The sequence below is a fragment of the Schistocerca serialis genome, chromosome 6 (assembly GCF_023864345.2).
Source record: "Schistocerca serialis cubense isolate TAMUIC-IGC-003099 chromosome 6, iqSchSeri2.2, whole genome shotgun sequence".
In the NCBI taxonomy this organism is placed as follows: Eukaryota; Metazoa; Arthropoda; class Insecta; order Orthoptera; family Acrididae; genus Schistocerca; species Schistocerca serialis.
Window position 1 is genome coordinate 685,543,112 of NC_064643.1, and position 23,862 is coordinate 685,566,973.

The window sequence follows — 23,862 nt, forward strand, 5'->3', positions numbered from 1 at the left end:
GGTGGATCAAAACAAAATGTCCAGACACTATGTGACCAAACTGGTACTGAAACAGAGGATGACAGACTAAAGGCCGAAATACTAAATGTCTTTTTCTAAAGCTGTTTCACAGAGGAAGACTGCACTGTAGTTCCTTCTCTAGATTGTCGCACAGATGACAAAATGGTAGATATCGAAATAGACGACAGAGGGATAGAGAAACAATTAAAATCGTTCAAAAGAAGAAAGCCCGCTTGACCTCATGGGATACCAGTTCGATTTTACACAGATTTGGGGACGGTGGAAAGTCGCGCTACCGTTAGATTCACAGAACTGTTCTTAGGACAAATGAGAAATGGAACAATGAATATAGATATGCTTCCAATAGCTTCCCTCTGAAGCACAAGCATAGTACACCCAGCGTCACTCAATCGATTCCACCGGTTATATAAACTACTCAATATTTAGTGATTTACGTTGTGTACGCTATCTTTCTTTCTTCGTTTCTCTCTCTTTTTTCTTTTTAATCGGAAACCTCTTCCTGAATTTGTTTCAACTACAACAAATCGCTACGTACAGCCTCCGGTGTAATGGAGGTAAAAGCAAACGAGCACACTCAGAGCAATTCAGTACAGTGCGATGTGTTTCCTCTCTGTGTTGTCACTTGGGGCAGGAGGAGGAGGAGGAGGAGATTAGTGTTTAACGTCCCGTCGACAACGAGGTCATTAGAGACGGAGCGCAAGCTCGGGTGAAGGATGGGGAAGGAAATCGGCCGTGCCCTTTCAAAGGAGCCATCCCGGTATTTGCCTGAAGCGATTTAGGGAAATCACGGAAAACCTAAATCAGGATGGCCGGAGACGGGATTGAACTGTCGTCCTCCCGAATGCGAGTCCAGTGTGCTAACCACTGCGCCACCACGCTCGGTTGGGGGCAGGACCTGTTGGCCACACGACAAACTGCCTCACCACAGCGACGTCTCTAGCTCACACTGGAGACTTTCCACGCAGTGACTGTCCTCGAATAGCACCACCAGGATGAGGGACCGCGCGTGTGGCGTTTCTGCAGGCAGGCAGCAGCAGCAGACAGGTCCGTGTCGACATAGAGTGCGCAGGCGTCTCCATGCCGCTGCCTGGCCTCTAGGCAGCCATTAAAGAACACTATAATCCGTTCATCATAAGAATAAACCTGATGTAAACAAAGACAAACGCAATGATTGCTCAGATGACATAGCAGACGTACACTAGTGTTGTTAGGCTCTTGGAAGTAGGTCCTACTTATGTATTATGTATCTTAGTAATAAGTTACGTTAAATGAAACTTTAAGATATTCAAATGTATTAACAGCCAGCAACGTTTTTCTTAATCACGCTTTAGCTACGTAGTTTTTATTTCAAAAATCGTGTACAGTCACAGCCTCTGCAGCGCTGTGCTCTGATTCTCGTGCTGTTAATGCGCAGTATAAAAATGGCTGAGGCTGCTTTCTGATCCGTAGTGAAACAAGTGCATGGAACACGGTTAAAAAGTGCCGAGAAATAGACTGTTCTTAATGCTTTCCATAAATGTACGGAGATAATCGGCTTTGAAGTTTTTCCAGCGTTGTATATAATGCAGTTGATAAACAAATCCACATTAAACCTGTAGTGCAGTCCGTTGAGTAATGGACCATGAATTAAATGCTGTAGTTTGTCCGTTGGTTCAAACATCCCCAGTACAATTGTTTATGAATACTGCACGTCTTCTTGTTTCTAATTACGTATTGGACGCGAAATTCCTGTTTGCATTTCAAATACAAACTAAATATCGTTGTTTTATGAAAGACTGTTCATAAACTTTGTTTAAATTAGGAAAACATAACAATTTAATTTTTAGACAAAAATGAAAAACCGAATCCTCTTCGTCTGGACTACGTCCATCGTTTTATACCCATAGGTAGATAAGTATCGAAGAAACATGAAAAACAATCATTATCACAGCATCGAGCACATCATACAAACTTTGCATTTTTACGTTTGCTACTGTAACATTACAGTATGAACCTAATAGAGCTGATCTGGAGTCAAGCTGCGGGATTTGGCCCGATAAGTAACAACACTGTTAAACTGCCAGTCGTACTGGAACTAACGCACGTAGCTTTTTCACACGTCACTGCCGAAAGCTGGCGGGATATTGAACGGCTCGTCATAACAGAAGAAGTGGAAATGCTGCGCCTGTTTAGCTTATCGTTATAAACAGCGGTTTTCGTCTAGTCGTCTAAGGAGCGTATTGTCGGAGATCTGCAGTTCAAATCAAATGGCTCTGACCACTATGGGACTTAACTTCTGAGGTCATCAGTTCCCTAGAACTTAGAACTACCTAAACCTAACTAACCTAAGGACATCACATGCCCGAGGCAGGATTCGAACCTGCGGCCGTAGCGGTCGCGCGGTTCCAGACTGTAGCGCCTAGAACCGCTCGGCCACTCCGGCCGGTAGACCTGCAGTGTATTATTTCATTCTGCTTAAAAATTAAATGAAATTCGAAGCTGTTTTGCTCCTCTGCTCGTCTCTTTCCACGTGTGAACTGCAGCTGGCCACGTCTCTGCAGGCTAGCTGTACCAGCTGACCGGCCAGTGCTGTCCAAGTTAAATGTGGCGGTAAAAGCTGCTGTCCTGTATTATCGCTAAGTCGATGTGCGCGTAACGCACAGCACAAAACGTACCCTTATTATCGCAATTGATAGTATTCGAGACACCTTCGCTGCAGTGCCACGTGAAACGGAAATCCAATGGGGTCCCAGCAAACGCTGAAGGATACATAGTGCAATGTTTACATCAGGTTTATTCTTATGATGAACGGATTATATTTCCAACACCGCAGTGGTGTGCGAAGGTCAGCTGGTGAGGAGCTGGAATGGAACCCGGGTAATTACGTCGATTCTACTCACCGACGAGTGTGGTGTTTTTTGAAAGAGATTTCCGCTGTTTGCCTATACGAGGTGCGACAAAGTAATGAGCCTGAAGTGAAAAAATGTTGCTTACCGTTTAGGCCAAGCTTAGTGTTGTCTCCTTCAAAGTAGTTCCCTTCTGACTGCACACACTTTTTCCAGCGATTCTGCCATTGATGGTAACATTTCTGGAACTCATCTTCTGTAATATCGTCCAAGACCCTCGTCACAGCTTTTTGGACATCTTGTGTTGTTTGAAAATGGTGTCCCTTTACCGCCGTTGTGACTCTTGGAAATTGAAAAAAGTCGCACACAGCAATATCTGGCGAATAAGGTGGCTCTGGTAGTACTGAAATTTGTTTTGAAGTTAAAAATTGCTGTACTGACAGAGCAGTATGGGATGGAGCATTATCGTGATGGAGACTCCAATTATCAGCAATGCTGGCACGGACACACGAAGAACTCTTTTACGAAGTGTTTCTAAAATTTCTTTGTAGTAATGTTGGTTAACTGTTTGTCCAGGAGGCACCCACACTTTATGAACAATTCCCTTGGAATCAAAGAAGCACACAAGCATACATTTCACTTATGACTTTGACATGCGAGCTGATTTTGGTCTGGGTGATCTCTTTGAGCACCATTGCTAACTTTGGTGTTTTGTCTCTGGATTGTACTGAAAAAACCAACTTTCATCACAAGTGATAATACGGCTCAACAATTTTGGATTGATTTCCGTTTGCTACAACAGATCGGCTGCCACATTTTTCCGTGTTTCTCGCTGTTGTGATGTGAGATTTTTGGGGAAAATTTTTGCACAAATCTTTCTCACACCAAGATCTTCAGTTATTATTAGACTAACCGTTTCTCGACTGATGTTCAGTTCTTCTGCAATCATTTTCACGGGCAATCTTCGATCAGATCGTACGAGTTCACGCACCCTGACCAAGTTGACATCCGTCCGTGAGGTTGATGGTTGTCCACTGCGGTCTTCATCTTCAACATTCGTTCTGCCTTCACTAAACATTTTATGCCAACGAAAAACTTGAGCTCTTGACATAACCACCTCTCCAAAAGCCTTCTGAGGCTTACCGTAAGCTGTCGTCGCGTCTTCACCCAATTTAATGCAAAAAGAAATGGCATACCATTGCGCAATATTATGAGGTTCCATTTCCGTGACGAGACACACACACGTGTTAACTTATTACAGCACAGCTCAGGACTTGGACTAGAAGACACTTATAAACCAAGGTCAAAGATAATGTGCCTAAGCAAGCGTGCAGGGTTGCCACATCTTGCAAAGAAAATCAGTCTCATTACTGTTGCAGCTCGTATACTTGTATTCATTTATTTCACAAAATCATGATTCGTCTTAATAGGCACTCTCAAGTGCAATCTGAAATCTAAAAAAACGTCCGACATGTTATCGTCGAAGTAATAGTTACATGGTCTTAATATAACCAGTCGTATTAAAGGATGTGAGAACATATCGAAGACACGTACGCTGGCTGCTCCCCTTGAATATATACGCACACACGTTCATACGTATATAGGTTGTGCAAAACGGTTCTGAGCAGGTCTTGATCAGGCAAATTCCTACTTTTCCTATGAAACCGAGCTCCCGTGAGCAGATAAACGGAGGCAAAAGCCTTGTATCAAGGAATGATAATAAAATGTCGAAACACGCTGCAAGCTTTTCAGTCCGGTAATTAAATTCATATCTGGGAATGTACGAAGAAACTTGTTCTCTTCTGTCGGCCTGAAAGAGGAACTGCAGACGTGAATATGTTTCATTGGCTGATAGACTCTTCTTCCTTTGGGTAAGAAACTATGTACCCTGTTTTAGTCAATCCAGACACACAGTGCACTGGACAATAAGATGTTACTTGTCTTCAGGGTGAACAAAAAATGCTATGAAGCTGCAGCCCTCAATCTGGAAGGGGGAGAGATGGGCGCTGCTGTTCTACGTGGCTTGCACGTTACTGGTGCCGCACCGAGCGGCTCCAGCACTGTTTCACCTCTGCAAGGGAAGGCACGTGGGAAATTACAACGTGGCATAGACGAGTTAATTTCCTGCCATTCCTGCCCATTTTGCGGCGATGGCAGCAAAAACAAACGACGGAAATATGAGCGCATATAGTTGCCGCAGCACGCTCCCACACTGTTGCCTTGTGCGTTAAGAATATGCGATCCGCGAAACCATTAGATACGGGAACACTGTTTCCCTCTCCTCTAAGTCGGTGGTTGAGTGGCTACCAGTCACAACTTCCATCCCAGTTACTACCGTGAACTGTTTTGTCACTCGTCGCTTCTTTCGGACCCGCAGACGACTCTCTTACATGGTAAACTCCATTCTGCACCGTGGTTCGGATTCCATGAAGCATAAGTCCTCCTATAAGTCAATCAAACTGATTATGTATCCGAGATAATTACGCCCAGTAAAGCAATGTGTGTTCAAACCAACCTTCGACTGGACGACGGCGTTACTCGTACATTTTTACAAGTTTTGCCGTTTATCAGCGCGACGAACTGTAAGAAACCAAGGAGACGGTAGGCAGCTCGCAGTGCAACCTGGCGATTGTGAACGCGTTTTCAAGTAAGAGACTGGAGAAGGTCACAGCGGCAGGCGGAAGGGTGTAACCGAACGGATTTCTCTGCTATTCAATGGCAGTGGGTTCCCCGCGCAACAGCACGACTGAGTGACAGGTCGGCAGCAACCCGTTCTGAATTATCAAATGCGACTAACGCTGGACGGATGCGATGCCGTCGTTAAATCCACACTAGACCTAACCCAGAACAATGTGAAGGTGAGATTCTGAGGTAGCGTCCGCAATACAAATTAAGGAACTAGCAATGAGAGTAAAGTTTATTAATGGCCAAAGGGAAACCGACACAGTTTGTGTGGAAAGCCGCTGAGAAATGAAACAACAGGAAAAATGACGACCAAATATTTCAAATTACCGACATTTATCTGGTCGTGAAAATATATGCTTACAAACACAAACAAATAATAGATTCACGAAGATATGAAAATATTTTAATAAGTTATTCTACAGGTAAAACTAAAGAAAAAAAAACATATAAGCATTGGTCCGCGCCGCGCGGTTTGAGGCGCCATGTCACGGATTGCGCGGCCCTTCCCGCCAGAGGTTCGAATCCTCCCTCGGGCATGGGTGTGTGCTGTTCTTTGCATGAGTTAGTTTAAGTAGAGTGTAAGTCTAGGGACCGATGACTTCAGCAGTTTGGTCCCTTAGGAATTCACACACACACACACACACACACACACACACACACACACACACATATATATATATATATATATATATATTGGTCCGCAAATGTTTAGTAAGGGAGTTAAGGCTAATAAAAGATTTTGTCTGAAATTTAGCAACTTCGTTAATATGAAGCCATCACAAAACTTTACGAGGCTAAAGTAAAGCACGATTGCCAACTATTTTGTTGTTACTGATCTGGTGACTTAATAAAACATGTCCCAGAAGTGTATCTGCAGTAGTTTTCCGCCGGCCGAAGTGGCCGAGCGGTTCTAGGCGCTACAGTCTGGAACTGCGCGACAGCTACGGTCAGGTTCGAATATTGCTTCTGGCATGGATGTGTGTGATGTCCTTAGGTTAGTTACGTTTAAGTAGTTATAAGTTCTAGGGGACTGATGATCTCAGAAGTTAAGCCCCATAGCTCTCAGAGCCATTTGAACCATTTAGTAGTTTTCCAAAACATGCATGCTGGTTAACTTCAGACCATACGAAGTCGTTATGTAAATTGTTTATAACATCTCCAGTGAACTGTGCCTCATCTGTAAATGAAATTTATTTGTGTAGCCGTCGATTAGTATTTAACCAGTTGCATAAGTCCAAACGAAGGGCAGGATTTTCCGGATGTAAATGACGCACTTTTTGCTTGTGGTAACGATACAGATTATTGTACTTCAGTGTACGCCATACCTTAGATTGTGAAATGCCTAATTGTTGACAGATACGGCGTGTACTGGTACCCAGGCTACGTTGAACAGCATCCACAATATCCTCATGATCGTCTTCACGTATCGAGCGCTCCTACTGATAATGAACGCTTGGTAGAAAACCGGTCTCCGGTAACATTCGAAATATTCAGAGTTGGATAACGTACGCGATATTAGTCAACTGCAGCCGTATTATTACCATCACATAAATAAACACCATATCGGCGTATTCCTCTGTCGTAAATTTGAAAGGCATCCCTGTTTCATAAATGATCTACAAACTACAACAGTTACTACGTGGTTTCCCTTAAATATACTGTTATTACGCTCTTTCACGGAACAATACAGATACCTAAATTGTTTCAAGGTTAGGAAACGACTGAAACAACTCGCTACCGGTTGCCAACAATGACAAACGTTTCTACTTTCTTAATGGAAAGTAAACAAATTTACTTGCATAATAATCTTTGCTTCTCTGGATGTTCTGGTAAACTACTGCAGATACACGTCTGGGACACGTTTTATTAGAATCAAATGGCTCTGAGCACTATGGGACTCAACTGCTGAGGTCATTAGTCCCCTAGAACTTAGAACTAGTTAAACCTAACTAACCTAAGGACATCACAAACATCCATGCACGAGGCAGGATTCGAACCTGCGACCGTAGCGGTCTTGCGGTTCCAGACAGCAGCGCCTTTAACCGCACGGCCACTTCGGCCGGCTTTATTAGAATCACCAGATCAATAACAACAAAATAAATGGAAATCGCGCTTTACTTTAACCTCGTACAGTTTTGCGATGGCTTCATATTAGTGAAGTTGCTGAATTTCAGACAAAATCTTTTATTAGTCGTAACTCCGTAACTAAACATTTGCGGACCTATGTTTATATGAAATTTTTTTCTTTAGTTTTACTTGTAGAGTACAATATTAAAGTATTGGCATATCTTCGTGAATCACCCTGTATAAAGACTTAACCTTATACGTTGTGCTTCGTGTCGTAAGTACTAAATAATGTATAAAACTGTATTTTTTGTGGTAAGTTTCTATGGGACCAAACTGCTGTGTTCTTTGTCTTTCAATAGAGTTGACTTTTCCACCGATAAGAAATGCTTTTAACGATAACTGTTTCATGCACTGATATTCCTATTTATGCACAGCGTTGGCTGCTACTTTATCCAGATATTATACAGCCTGCAGGATTATTTTCGATTTCAGAATGTGGTTTCATTTGCGGAAGAACAACAATATTAAAAATATTTACATCCTGGGCGAATCTTCACAACGTGTCACAGAAGCAAACAAGAGATCAAGAAGATACGAACTCCACTGCCACAACACGAGAGAACGCGGCCGTAGTACGAGTAGGTTAGCTCCCAATCCAGCAGACGAATCCATTCTCCTCCCTCACCCACCCACTTTTCCCCCCACCACCACCAACGCCACCGTCAAAGCTATCTGCCCGAGAACGCTTGAGTCTCGTTGGCGATCCGTGTAAATGCCGGCAGATGAAATGCAGCGAGGGATGTTTTGACGTTCCGTTGCGTACAAATTGAACTTCAATTCAGTTCGGAGTAAATAAGCGAATGCAGAAACCGCGGAGAGCAATTTCAGACGTATTCCTCTCGTCACTCTGTGTACCTGCAGGAGGCTGGCAGCTGCTCGCGCAAACGTGATGACCAACACACTACCGCGGACGCTGCCACACATCGCGTCCACAAAGATTGTCTCTGGTGCAGTACCACAATGTCAGCCCAAAACAACAGACTGGCAGTGTTGTAACGCCTATTGAAACACTGCCTGTCTGGGTCTGTATCTGGTATCTGAAGAGTACGATTCTGTCTGCTTAATTTACACGTTACGTTGGAAATAGAATATAAAACGAGTGTTAGCAGTTACTAATTTAAATGAGGTTACCTCTAGTTGAGATTCATATTAATATTTTCGGGGAGACAGGGCTCTGAGCTTTATGTGGTTGCGAACAGATAAGAAACTTCAGGCGTAACGTCTCAGAACGCAAAACATGTTAATAAGGGTCGAAAGTTATGGTAATATTCACTCTCCAGCGTCTACCTGACAGCATGAAAGTTTTCTAGGAAGACGGTTCTAACTAGAAGGAAGTTTTTCCGTTATCTGAATTTTCTCCAAACTGCGAAGTTCAGCGAAGAAGTGAACCGGGCTACCGTCAAGTGTTTATTTAAATAGTACAAAGTTTCAAGGAGCCGCACCCCATGCTACGCTCTATTAATCACCTTACTTATAACGACCATCGAAAATATTAGAGATGTAGGTCGTATGTTCGCCATTGTTAATTAGCTAGCGTTGTCGTTATATACGAGTATTTCGTACTATGTATGATAAGGCGCACGTATGACTGGCATTATTGAGCGTGTGACAAACGTTCGTGGTTCGTTACTAAACGAAACTACTGATTCATTCAGCATTGGAATGAAAAACGTTAGGAGCGCCGTACCCGTTTACGGGCGCCACAAATGCCAGAGAATGATGTACACAATTATTTTTTTATTTTTTATTTTTACGAAAAGCTTGTCACTGAATGGCACTCCTGCGTCGTGACTAGTATAGGTACAGTCGTTTAACTGCGCTTTATCCTTTCGAGCTTCGCGACACTGCAACGATGCAGCTATTAACAAACCTCTGCTGAAAAGAAACGGAATGTAAAAAATACAAAGGGCTTGAATGATATATTACGGAGATCTACGTTCAATGAGAGAAAACAGATTATGTAATAAATGTTTGAACATGTAAACCAGAGACAAGTAGCCTTAATTCAAACGACTGCGGCCGGCCGGGATGGCTGAGCGGTTCTAGGCGCTACAGTCTGGAAACGCGCGACTGCTACGGTCGCAGGTTCGAATCCTGCCTCGGGCATGGGTGTGTGTGATGTCCTTAGGTTAGTTAGGTTTAAGTAGTTCTAAGTTCTAGGGGACTGATGACCACAGATGTTAAGTCCCATAGTGCTCAGAGCCATTTCAACCACTGAACCAAACGACTGCGAGGAGTCAGAAATAATCTAGACGAGATGCATTTTTAAGATTATGACAATCAGAATAGACACAAGTTTGGAAAGAAGATTTCAATATTCCATCTCCAGAGTGTACCAAATAATGAAACTGGAACAACATCGTCAGAAAAAGGACATGACAAGACTCGACGATCAAATGGAACAGCACTTGAAAAACAAAGTCAAACTACCATTATCCACGTAGCTAACTGAAAAAAATAATTAAAGGGGGTGTAATGGGTCTCAAAATTTTGATGACCCATCTGAAATAAATATGATGGTATAGCAAAATTCCAACGTCAATTCTTCGGTGTAACGCAAGGGCAATTATAAGATTGAAACACTAAGCTTTCCAAACACGAATGGAATGGGAAGAAATAATGTACTCCCTGCCATGTAGCTCACAGTGGTTTGCACAGGAAAGAGGTAGTGTGGAACATATGTGCAGCTTAAGCCTCGAGCTTTAGAAACATCTGTTTTTATGGGAACAAATTGCCTTCTGAAGGTAATTATTCCGAAACGGGGCAGTTTACAAGACAGTTAACCCTGTAAAGACTCTGCCATCTAGTGATTGGTATCGCTCTAGTGGTTCGCAAAGCCTTTGTTTAGCTTCAGTTTTACCCGTAACTGAAAATTGCTTTTGTTTTATCATTATTTAATGCATTCGACCTCGCCTAAGGCGAAATAACGTCTCAGGACACGGAAGCCGCATTCTTTTTTTTACGTCTGGTGCAGTTTGTCGTGAAACGAACTCCATCCTGCCCCACGCCTCCGCTTACGAAGGAAAACCATTACGTGCGACCTCCGCGCGGAAGGAAGAAATCGATCACGGATCTCGTCGGGCTTCTCTGAACCTGATCGCCTTCCGCACACATCCCGCACTTTCTCGCGATGAATTACGGCTTGTCGTCTGGTACCCGGCAGTTGCCACCACTCGGTCATCCTGCTCTTCACCGCTTCAGATTCACCTACTTTCGTGGACACAACGCCACTGGCAAATGGACTTACTGTGCGGAGGGTACTCGTAATTTAGAATAAAATTGCAATACTTCAGCGCCCATGTTCAAATGGCTCTGAGCACTATGGGACTTAACATCTGAGGTCATCAGTCACTTAGAACTACACTCCTGGAAATTGAAATAAGAACACCGTGAATTCATTGTCCCAGGAAGGGGAAACTTTATTGACACATTCCTGGGGTCAGATACATCACATGATCACACTGACAGAACCACAGGCACATAAGACACAGGCAACAGAGCATGCACAATGTCGGCACTAGTACAGTGTATATCCACCTTTCGCAGCAATGCAGGCTGCTATTCTCCCATGGAGACGATCGTAGAGATGCTGGATGTAGTCCTGTGGAACGGCTTGCCATGCCATTTCCACCTGGCGCCTCAGTTGGACCAGCGTTCGTGCTGGACGTGCAGACCGCGTGAGACGACGCTTCATCCAGTCCCAAACATGCTCAATGGGGGACAGATCCAGAGATCTTGCTGGCCAGGGTAGTTGACTTACACCTTCTAGAGCACGTTGGGTGGCACGGGATACATGCGGACGTGCATTGTCCTGTTGGAACAGCAAGTTCCCTTGCCGGTCTAGGAATGGTAGAACGATGGGTTCGATGACGGTTTGGATGTACCGTGCACTATTCAGTGTCCCCTCGACGATCACCAGTGGTGTACGGCCAGTGTAGGAGATCGCTCCCCACACCATGATGCCGGGTGTTGGCCCTGTGTGCCTAGGTCGTATGCAGTCCTGATTGTGGCGCTCACCTGCACGGCGCCAAACACGCATACGACCATCATTGGCACCAAGGCAGAAGCGACTCTCATCGCTGAAGACGACACGTCTCCATTCGTCCTTCCATTCACGCCTGTCGCGACACCACTGGAGGCGGGCTGCACGATGTTGGGGCGTGAGCGGAAGACGGCCTAACGGTGTGCGGGACCGTAGCCCAGCTTCATGGAGACGGTTGCGAATGGTCCTCGCCGATACCCCAGGAGCAACAGTGTCCCTAATTTGCTGGGAAGTGGCGGTGCGGTCCCCTACGGCACTGCGTAGGATCCTACGGTCTTGGCGTGCATCCGTGCGTCGCTGCGGTCCGGTCCCAGGTCGACGGGCACGTGCACCTTCCGCCGACCACTGGCGACAACATCGATGTACTGTGGAGACCTCACGCCCCACGTGTTGAGCACTTCGGCGGTACGTCCATCCGGCCTCCCGCATGCCCACTATACGCCCTCGCTCAAAGTCTGTCAACTGCACATACGGTTCACGTCCACGCTGTCGCGGCATGCTACCAGTGTTAAAGACTGCGATGGAGCTCCGTATGCCACGGCAAACTGGCTGACACTGACGGCGGCGGTGCACAAATGCTGCGCAGCTAGCGCCATTCGACGGCCAACACCGCGGTTCCTGGTGTGTCCGCTGTGCCGTGCGTGTGATCATTGCTTGTACAGCCCTCTCGCAGTGTCCGGAGCAAGTATGGTGGGTCTGACACACAGGTGTCAATGTGTTCTTTTTTCCATTTCCAGGAGTGTAGTTAAACCTAACTAACCTAAGGGCATCACACACATCCATGCCCTAGGCAGGATTCGATCCTGCGACCGTAGCGCCCATGTTCTTGCCTGTTTAATACATAGGCAGCTATCGTCTAACATAGTTGCAACTAGAGTCAACTACCGACAAGTTAGGGGCTAAATGCAAGGGACAGGGTGCATACAGTTCAACTGCAGCTAAAACCCGATCATCAGTATCATATGGAGAAACGGAATACATTGAACATAAACACAACAGAGAAAAATATATGCAAACGCAACACGGAAACATCAAAAGAATCAGTAAGTTGGAGTATTTGGGAGAATGGAAACAATCAAATGGGTTAGATAACACCAGAAGTAAGGAAGTATCGAAGAAAATGGGATTAGCATAAAAACTTACACAAAACAGATATAATAAAAGATCAGTATCATTTCCAGGCAAAAGCTTAGCACTATGCAATAGTAATTAAACAGGAAGCATTTACGGATCCGAATGCCTAGCACTGAATGAAAGAGGTGAACAACAAGAAGAACTGGAAAAGAAAGAAAGGAAAATATTCAGATAAATTTTAGGACCATAAAAGAACAAAGGTAACAACTGCATTGAGAGGAGAAATGAAGACCTACGTAGAAACACAGAAACAATCACAGACACAATACGAAAGAGGAGAATAAAATTTTACAGTCATATGTACAGAACGAATGACCACAGGCTTACGAAGAAAATTTTTAACTTCATTTTCACATTAAAAAACCACCACTGGATGGCTGGAAGAGATAAGGAGGCACTTGGGAAGCTAAACGTCGCAGGAAACGACGTATGCAACAGGGAAGTTTCAGGCTATTTATCAATAGTGCAACATTTCCTGTCCAACGACGGAATTCACAGCCAAGGAGGGTGAAGTCAAATGAACACAGACAGGCCATCAGCCAACGCATGAAGATTTTCTGGGAAGATAAAAAGAAAAAAATACCTTTTCTTAGGTTCTAAGCGGTCTATGATAGGTCAAATTCTGTAATAATAACAAAAAAATAATTGGCAGATTGTAATCCATTTATCAGGGGAAATCACCAAAGTAAATCTGCTTGCATGATGTTCATTACGTGAAACAAATGCAAAGACCGAAGGGCTCCGAAATGGCTGTTTAAAAATCTTAGCTGGCGTGTTCAGTTAACGTGGAAAAGTAACGCATATTCACATTATAAACGCTGCAACCCCCCCCCCCCCCCTCCCCAATGAACCATGGACCTTGCCGTTGCTGGGGAGGCTTGCGTGCCACAGCGATACAGATAGCCGTACCGTAGGTGCAACCACAACGGAGGGGTATCTGTTGAGAGGCCAGACAAACGTGTGGCTCCTGAAGAGGGGCAAGCAGCCTTTTCAATAGTTGCAGGGGCAACAGTCTGCATGATTGCCTGATCTGGCCCTGTAACACTAACCAAAACAGCCTTGCTGTTTTGGTACTGCGAACGGCTGAAAGCAAGGGGAAACTACAGCCGTAATTTTTCCCGAGGGCATGCAGCTTTACTGTATGGTTAAATGATGATAGCGTCCTCTTGGGTACAATATTCCGGAGGTAAAATAGTCCCCCATTCGGATCTCCGGGCGTGGACTACTCAAGAGGACATCGTTATCAAGAGAAACAAAACTGGCATTCTACGGATCGGAGGGTGGAATGTCAGATCCCTTAATCGGGCAGGTAGGTTAGAAAATTTAAAAAGGGAAATGGATAGGTTTAAGTTAGATATAGTGGGAATTAGTTGAGTTCGGTGACAGGAGGAACAAGACTTTTGGTCAGGTGAATACAGGATTACAAACACAAAATCAAGTAGGGGTAATGCAGGAGTAGGTTTAATAATGAATAAAAAAAATAGGAGTGCGGGTAAGCTACTACAAACAGCATAGTGAACGCATTATTGTGGCCAAGATAGATACGAATCCCACGCCTACTACAGTAGTACAAGTTTATATGCCAACTAACTCCGCAGATGATGAAGAAATTGAGAAAATGTATGATGAGATAAAAAAAAATGGTTCAAATGGCTCTCAGCACTATGGGACTTAACATCTGTGGTCATCAGTCCCCTAGAACTTAGAACTACTTAAACCTAACTAACCTAAGGACATCACACACATCCATGCCCGAGGCAGGATTCGAACCTGCGACCGTAGCAGTCGCGCGGTTCCGGACTGAGCGCCTGATGAGATAAAAGAAATTATTCAGGTAGTGAAGGGAGACGAAATTTAATAGTCATGGCTGACTGGAATTCGACAGTAGGAAAAGGAAGAGAAGGAAACGTAGTAGGTGAATATGGATTGGGGCTAAGAGATGAAAGAGGAAGCCGCCTGGTAGAATTTTGCACAGAGCATAACTTAATCACAGCTAACACTTGGTTCAAGAATCATGAAAGAAGGTTGTACACATGGAAGAACCCTGGAGATTCTAAAAGGTTTCAGATAGATTATATAATGGTAAGACAGAGATTTAGGAACCAGATTTTAAATTGTAAGACATTTCCAGGGGCAGATGTGGACTCTGACCACAATCTATTGGTTATGAACTGTACATTAAAACTGAAGAAACTGCAAAAAGGTGGGAATTTAAGGAGATGGGACCTGGATAAACTGAAAGAACCAGAGGTTGTACAGAGTTTCAGGGAGAGCATAAGGGAACAATTGACAGGAATGGGGGAAAGAAATACAGTAGAAGTAGTATGGGTAGCTTTGAGGAATGAAATAGTGAAGGCAGCAGAGGATCAAGTAGGTAAAAAGACGAGGGCTAGTAGAAATCCTTGGGTAACAGAAGAGATACTGAATTTACTTGATGAAAGGAGAAAATACAAAAATGCAGTAAGTGAAACAGGCAAAAAGGAATACAAACGTCTCAAAAATGAGATCGACAAGAAGTGTTACATGGTTAAGCAGGGATGGCTAGAGGACAAATGTAAGGATGTAGAGGCTTATCTCACTAGGGGTAAGATAGATACTGCCTACAGGAAAATTAAAGAGACCTTTGGAGAAAAGAGAACCACTTGCATGAATATCAAGAGCTCAGATGGAAACCCAGTTCTAAGCAAAGAAGGGAAAGCAGAAAGGCGGAAGGAGTATATAGAGGGTCTATACAGGGGCGATGTACTTGAGGACAATATTATGGAAATGGAAGAGGATGTAGATGAAGATGAAATGGGAGATATGATACTGCGTGAAGAGTTTGACAGAGCACTGAAAGACCTAAGTCGAAACAAGGCCCCGGGAGTAGACAACATTCCATTAGAACTACTGACAGCCTTGGGAGAGCCAGGCCTAACAAAACTCTGCCATCTGGTGAGTTAGATGTATGAGACAGGCGAAATACCCTCAGACTTCAAGAAGAATGTAGTAATTCCAATCCCAAAGAAAACAGGTGTTGATAGATGTGAAAATTACCGAACTATCAGTTTAATAAGTCACAGCTGCAAAATACTAACGCGAATTCTTTACAGACGAATGGAAAAACTGGTAGAAGCTGGCCTCGGGGAAGATCAGTTTGGATTCCGTAGAAATATTGTCCCTACGACTTATCTTAGAAGAAAGATTAAGGAAAGGCAAACCTACGTTTCTAGCATTTGTAGACTTAGAGAAAGCTTTTGACCATGTTGACTGGAATACTCTCTTTCAAATTCTGAAGGTGGCAGGGGTAAGATACAGGGAGCGAAAGGCTATTTACAATTTGTACAGAAACCAGATGGCAGTTACAAGAGTCGAGGGGCATGAAAGGGAAGCAGTGGTTGGGAAGGGAGTGAGACAGGGTTGTAGCCTCTCCCCGATGTTATTCAATCTGTATATTGAGCAAGCAGTAAAGGAAACAAATTAAAAATTTGGAGTAGGTATTAAAATCCAGGGAGAAGAAATAAAAACTTTGAGGTTTGCCGATGACATTGTAATTCTGTCAGAGACAGCAAAGGACTTGGAAGAGCAGTTGAACGGAATAGACAGTATCTTGAAAGGAGGGTATAAAATGAACATCAACAAAAGCAAAACGAGGATAATGGAATGTAGTCGAATTAAATCGGGTGATGCTGAGGGAATTAGATTGAGAAATGAGACACTTAAAGTAGTAAAGGAGTTTTGCTATTTGGGGTGCAAAATAACTAAAAAAAATGGCTCTGAGCACTGTGGGACTCAACTGCTGTGGTCATAAGTCCCCTAGAACTTAGAACTACTTAAACCTAACTAACCTAAGGACATCACACACATCCCTGCCCGAGGCAGGATTCGAACCTGCGACCGTAGCGGTCGTGCGGTTCCAGACTGTAGCGCCTTTAACCGCTCGGCCACTCCGGCCGGCGCAAAATAACTGATGATGGTCGAAGTAGAGAGGATATAAAATGTAGACTGGCAATGGCAAGGAAAGCGTTTCTGAAGAAGAGAAATTTGTTAACATCGAGTATAGATTTAAGTGTCAGGAAGTCGTTTCTGAAACTATTTGTATGGAAGTGAAACATGGACGATAAATAGTTTGGACAAGAAGAGAATAGAAGCTTTCGAAATGTGGTGCTACAGAAGAATGCTGAAGATTAGATGGGTAGATCACATAACTAATGAGGAGGTATTGAATAGAATTGGGGAGAAGAGGAGTTTGTGGCACAACTTGACCAGAAGAAGGGATCGGTTGGTAGGACATGTTCTGAGGCATCAAGGGATCACCAATTTAGTATTGGAGGGCAGCGTGGATGGTAAAAATCGTAGAGGGAGACCAAGAGATGAATACACTAAGCAGATTGAGAAGGATGTAGGCTGCAGTAGGTACTGGGAGATGAAAAAGCTTGCACAGGATAGAGTAGCATGGAGAGCTGCATCAAACCAGTCTCAGTACTGAAGACCACAACAACAACAACAACAACAAACGCTGGAAGGGAGACTATTTTATTCCTGGATGACAGCTAAAAGATTTGAATCGTCCTGTTTCAGACGTGTAAGAGATCGCATTGTTGCAGCGCTAGCAGCGATACTTGCGCGGATAAATGCGGGCGACTGCTTGCTGCTACACCTCTCGCAGAAATGAAAGCTGAAGCAGTGAAGGACTGTTGACTGGGAGGCGCCGAAGGGAGCGGATTTTTTTCATACGCACATTGCTATGACGATGTACAGATATTGCGTCTTAAGTTACGCGTGGTGTTGGTTGGACGCGAACACGTGGTGTTGGAGCCGTGTACAGTCAGAGTCGGGGTTAAGGGCCCCAGCCGCAGAGGCACGTCCAACGAAGAGTGCCATAAGCCCCACTTCGCCATTCACTGTGCACAATGGTTTGAGACTTATAACAGAGGAGGATAAAGTACAAAGTGCTTACACGGAGGAATTACACGTCGTCACCTACTCTCACCGTACTAGAGGGGAATCACAGTGATGAACCCGCAAATCTTCGAGGATCTGAATCTGGAACACTTCCGTCACGGCTGTGGCAGTTCCGTTCGAGATCAAAAATATAAAAGACGGTGACACACCGGTACTCAAATGCCACTGGCCGTCATGTACGGAACAACGGCATGCGGTAAGCCCTGAAAGCGCGTATGAGAAGTCCTTCTGACCTATTAGCGCGTCTGCAGTCGGCAAGGTCGCACCGAAATGCATTTCACGTTTTCGATTTTCTGTATTTCCTTTGCTCTTGAAAAGGTGCAAGTCCGAACTGAGCTTGTGCTTCGTCTATAGCGGAAAATTTTGGAAATTTGTGGTAAGGACTAAGGGACTAAACTGCTGAGGTCATCGGTGCCTAGCCTAGGCACTACTTAATGTAACTTAAACTAACTTACGCTAAGGACAACACACACACCCATGCCCGAGGGAGGACTCGAACCTACGACGGGGGAAGCCGCGCGAACCGTGACAAGGCGCCTCAGACCGCACGGCTGTCTATAGTGACCTTACTATCGAGCAAACGTATAATTCCACAATTACATCCCTTTCCGAACGTCCGATCAAGAACTTTACGCACATGTTAGCTAACACGTCAAGTGCAAGCTAGTAATCTGAAAGTCCCGTTCTACAGCGCTGCGTCGGGGCATGCCACCTTGCCGCCACCCGCCGCGTGGGACTAACAGCTGTTAACTGGCGCGCGTTGACACACGCTACGTAAAACGGAGTTCCACACCACACCGCAGTGTCGTATTTCGCTCGAATCTTGTCATCTACGTTGCCGATGATGGTCTCTTGTTGCCATACTAGAACAACAACCTGACACACCCTTCGCGGCTAATCACGAAGACTGCGAGTACACGCACGGTTTACTACCCTCCTTTGTTTGTTTGCGGCATCAAAGCAGCCGCAGCGAGGGCGCCGCCAGATGCGTTTAACGCGGAGGGCGCGGCCGCTGTTATAGCCCCACGTCACTCTGCAGCACGAGTTCCGTTTTTTTCCAGCGAGTGGGCCGGCCGGCTATTGACTCTGAGAGCCCTTCCGTGTAGGAGTAATTAACTGCTTTTTAGGGAAGAGCAGCAAGTGGGGAGTGGCGGCGCGGCGGGGGAACAGCGTTACCGTGAAATCTGCTGTGCAAACTTCTAAACGTCCGACGCCGCGCGCCTGACCGAAGTTTTACTCCACGCAGGCGAGAACTTGCCAGCTACAATGTCTTCGACAATTTGCGAGTTGTCAGATTATACTGAGGGCATATAATTAAATCAATGAGATGTCAAATACCACACTTCAAACGGAACAGCGCAGATGCTGAAGGATTTTCGATTATGTCTGTGTGCGCGAAACACCGTACCTCAGAGGATTCACGGGTAAATAAGTGCATCTAAAGCAGGTATAAATGGCACCTGTACTTTCGTTCCCATTTTACGGAGTCCGAGTTCAAAATTTCGAATCTTTGTCTCTACTTTAGCAACAGCGTGTGCCTGGAGCAATAGCTTAAAATACCAAAATACGAGGGTCACTCCAAAAGAAATGCACACTATTTTTTTTTTAAATCCATCTTTTATTCTACATGTTTGAAATTTTTACATTGTGTAGATACATCCTTTAGGAACAATATTTTCATTTCTCCATACAATTTCCATCCCTCTCAACTGCCTCACGTCATCTTTGAACCAGCGCCTGTATACCTGCACGGTACAATTCCGGACCAACCTGTTGGAGGCACTGTTTGGCAGCGTGCACAAGGGAGTCATCATCTTCAAACCTTGTTCCACGAAGAGAGTCTTTCACTTTCCCAAACAGATGATAGTCACATGGAGCCAGGTCACGACTGTAAGGTGGGTTTTTCAGTGTCGTCCATCCGAGTTTTGAGATCGCTTCCATGGTTTTTTGACTGACATGTGGCCGTGCACTGTCGTGCAACAGCAAAACATCCTGATTTTGCCGATGTGGTCGAATACGACTCAGTAGAGCTTGAACTTTCTTCAGTGTCGTCACATATGTATCAGAATTTACGGTTGTTCCACTTGGCATGATGTCCACAAGCAAGAGACCTTCGGAATCGAAAAACACCGTAGCCATAACTTTTCCAGCAGACGGTGTGGTTTTGAATTATTTTTTCTTGGATGAATTTGCGTGATGCCACTCCACTGATTGCCTCTTCGTCTCTGGTGAAAAATGATGGAGCCATGTTTCATCACCTGTCACAGTTCTTCCAAGAAATTCATCTCCACCATTCTCGTACGGTTCCAAAAGTTCGCTGCATACCGTTTTTCTTGTTTATTTGTGAGCGACTGTCGACAACGTGGGAACCCACCTGGCACAAACCTTTTTTAACGCCAACACTTTCTGTATTCTGCGAACACTTCCTTCCCCTATCCCAACGTAGCGTGACAATTCGTTCACTGTGATGTGTCTGTGAGCAGTCACCAATTCGTTAACTCTCTGCACATTGTCTGGAGTGTGTGCAGTACGAGGCCTGCGGCTGTGAGGACAATCCTCAATATTGCCGTGCCCGCTTTCATCATGTAACCTGCTTGCCCACCGACTGACTGTACTGCGATCGACAGCAGCATCTCAATACAACTTTTTCAACCTCTTGTGGATGTTTCCCACTGTCTCGTTTTCACGGCACAGGAATTCTATGGCAGTACGTTGCTTCTGACGAACGTGAAGCGTAGCAGCCAGCTTGAAGACATGCTGTGAAGGCGCCACTCACGGGAACAGGTTGAACTAAGTTTGAAAACAAGCGGGAAGGATGTATCTACACACTGTAAAACTTTCACACATGCAGAATGAAAACTGTATTTCTACAAAAATAGGGTGCATTTCTTTTGGAGTGACCCTCGTAAGTACGTGTTTTAAAGGATTCATCCAGTTTGACAAGACTATATCTTCTATATAAATGAAGACGGAAACTAGGAGTGAATTTTACCTCACGCATCGAACCTAAAAGTTTATCTTGGGGCCGGTAGCACTTTTTCCGGTACGGCTGTTGCAGCTAGCCCGCTCGTCCACTGCCCAATGTGGACCCATCCAAGGTGGCCACGGCGCAGCAACAGAAGACGCCTTGCGGTTTCCGTTTCAACAGATGCAATTCATCTCCGGCTGTGCGGTGTGATTATAATGGACAGTACGGCACCTATCACATTATGAAAACAACAGACGTAAGGCTATATGGAATATGGTGAAACGAGAGTCATTAGAGACGGAGCACAAACTCGGAATGTTCCGACAACGGAGGAGGACATACGCAGCGGCCATTCAAAGGGATCATCCCGGAATTTACCTGGAGCGATTTACGCAAATCACAGAAAACATATATGAGGATCTTCGGAGGCGGATTTGAGCCGACGTCCTCCTGAATGGGGTACAGTGTGCTAACCACTGTGCCAGATCCCTCGATGCATCCAACGGAGGGCATATACAACGTGTGTGACAGATAAATAAAAATTTTATTCTTAAACGTAACTGTAAAAAGTAACTCAAGGTTCTCTGTCACAAACAAGCGCAGAATTGACACAAAGGCGAAACTTCTCCCTCTATTTTACACACGTGTGCTCAAGTAAAAGACCGAATGAACGAAGTCAGATCAGCAACAGAACAGCTGTCTACAACAGCTGAAAAGTTCATTGTAGTTGACCATGGATTTTTTGAACATATTCTGTGAGGAAATTACACCATTAGACAAAACATTAGATCACAATGTTTCATTTACTATCAACTGCATTTGTCCTGTTCCCTATTCTTTTCATCAGTTTCCTCGGAAACTGTTAAGAAAACGACATACGTCATATGACTTCTTTTAAAGAATCAGTAATACTTTTACCCCTCAAGACATCTACCTTTCCTCCTGACTCAGCCTGTAAACAAAACCATTAAAAATATTGCTAGCATTACTAGGCAATAATGTCGTGGCGTAGTAATGTATGATAATTATCGGTCTTCAGCTGTGTCCATCTTCTAGGACAGGTTTCATGAAGCTAGGCCAATTGGATGGCAGTGAACGAACAGTTTGATACATAGTCATACTGCGCTCCTCCGGAAAGCAAAAATGGCGGAGCTACTGTGCAGTTTCACGGGAAATAGTAAGGTTGTAGGCACTGCCAGGCGCGAAATGCAGGCCTGTGACGATTCCAGCAGTTCTTACTTTGAAGGTCACCACTTTGAAGTACACAAATTTTCAGCATCATTCTAGTCCCTCTTGTCCAAGGCCCCGCCGCATAATTAGGGTAACTGGACTCTAGGACAAACATCGATATTGCTTCCCCACCACCTCCCTCCCGACGAGTCACCCCCCTTTTTTTTTTGTTTAGTCCTCACCTGACCTCTCCTCCCATCCATATCTGTTACGCAGCTATACACCGATGAGCCAAAACCTTATGATTACCTGTTTAATAGCGTGTTGTTCCGCTTTTCAAACACAGTGCAACAGAGATTCTGCAAGTGCTTGACAGGCTTCCAGAAGCATGTGGCACCAGATGTGTAGGCACAGGTCGAGCAATTCCCGCATATTGTAGGACGGTGGTTTACGGGCACGCAGTTGACGTTCCAGTGGGTACACATCACGCACACTTTCTGGCCAAGACATCAATGTGAGTTCACTATTAGGCCCCTCAAACCACTGCAGTACGATTCTCACCTTGCAACACGGACACTTACCCTGCTGGAAGAAGTCACCGCCGTAGGAGAAGACTTCAAGCGAGAAGCGACGCATGTGTTTCGCAATAGTACTAATGAAGTTCACTGCTATCGTGAGGCCTTAGATTACCACCACAGATCCCATGGAAGCCCAACTCAGTATACAACGTAGCATAATTCTGCCCTCACCGGCGTGCATCTGTGGCGCGCTGCATATTTCGTGCAGCCATTCGCCTGGGTGACGGCGAGTAAGGAAGGACCCAGCGTGACAGGAAATACGATTCATTCGACAGGCGACACGTTTCTATCGATCCACGGTGAAAACTCAGTGACGCTGTGTCCACTGCAATCATAACTGACGATGTCGCTGGGTCAACACAGAAACATGTAGGAGTCGTGTGATGTGGAGCTCCATGTTCTACACTGGCCCTTGAAGGGTGAGCTCCGAAACACCTGTGCCTGCGCCAGCACTGTGCTAGGTCGTCAGATTTGCCACAGATCGCTGCCTATCCTTGGGGATCCTCCGACCTCTACGATTTGTGATGAGACATGGTCGTCCAGAACCATTAGGCCTACTCGTTATTTCGACATCCTTCAACCACTTTCGAAGAGTGCTGACGGCAGTTGTACCCCAACAGGCGACCAGCTTCGCCGTTCCAGAGATTCTCGTTTCCAGCTGCAGCATCAAAACAGTGTGCCCTTTGTCAAACCCGTTTATATCAGTGGAATGACGCCACTTCGGCGACTTGCGCGTCAATGACGATGAAAATGATGGACACACAACACACAGTCCCTTGCCGGGATCGAACCCGGCCCCCCTTGCGTGGTAGGCGATAACGCTACCGCTGCGGTACGGAGGCGGACATTTTCGCTATAATGACTGCCCATTGATCTCTCTTCCACTTACATTCACTGCATCACGTGCCCGCAATACCGGGTGGGCGGTGGTCATCATGTTTTGGCTCATCGGTGTATTTGAATGCGCCAGTAAAGCAAAAACGGAATGTATTTCCTCTTCATTAATTTCAGCATTTTAGTACAAAGTAATTTTAAGAACCGCCGGGGTAGTAGCCGAGAGCGACAACGCGCTTCTTCCTGGACTGGGATAGGTGCGCCGGCCCCAGATCGAATCCGCTCGGCGGATTAACGACGAAGAGTGGGTGTGCCGGCCAGCCTGGTTGTGGTTTTTAGGCGGTTTTCCACATCCCACTAGGTGAATACTGGGCTGGTCCCCACGCCTGCCTCAGTTACACAACTCTCACACATCTGAAACACATTCGCACTATTTCATGATTTACGCTAGATGCAGACAGCTGGGGTACACTATTTCCGTCCTGGGGGATGGGGGGTGGTATGGGGTGGCGACAGGAAGGGCACCCGGCCACC

At 45.2% G+C, this 23,862-nt stretch overlaps 1 protein-coding gene across 1 annotated transcript in view; it reads right to left on the bottom strand.

Moving 5' to 3' along the window:
• The window catches only part of LOC126483609 (CD109 antigen), an 847,818-nt gene that overhangs the window by 690,544 nt on the left and 133,412 nt on the right, over positions 1-23,862 (bottom strand). The gene's annotated exons all lie outside the window — the stretch shown is intronic.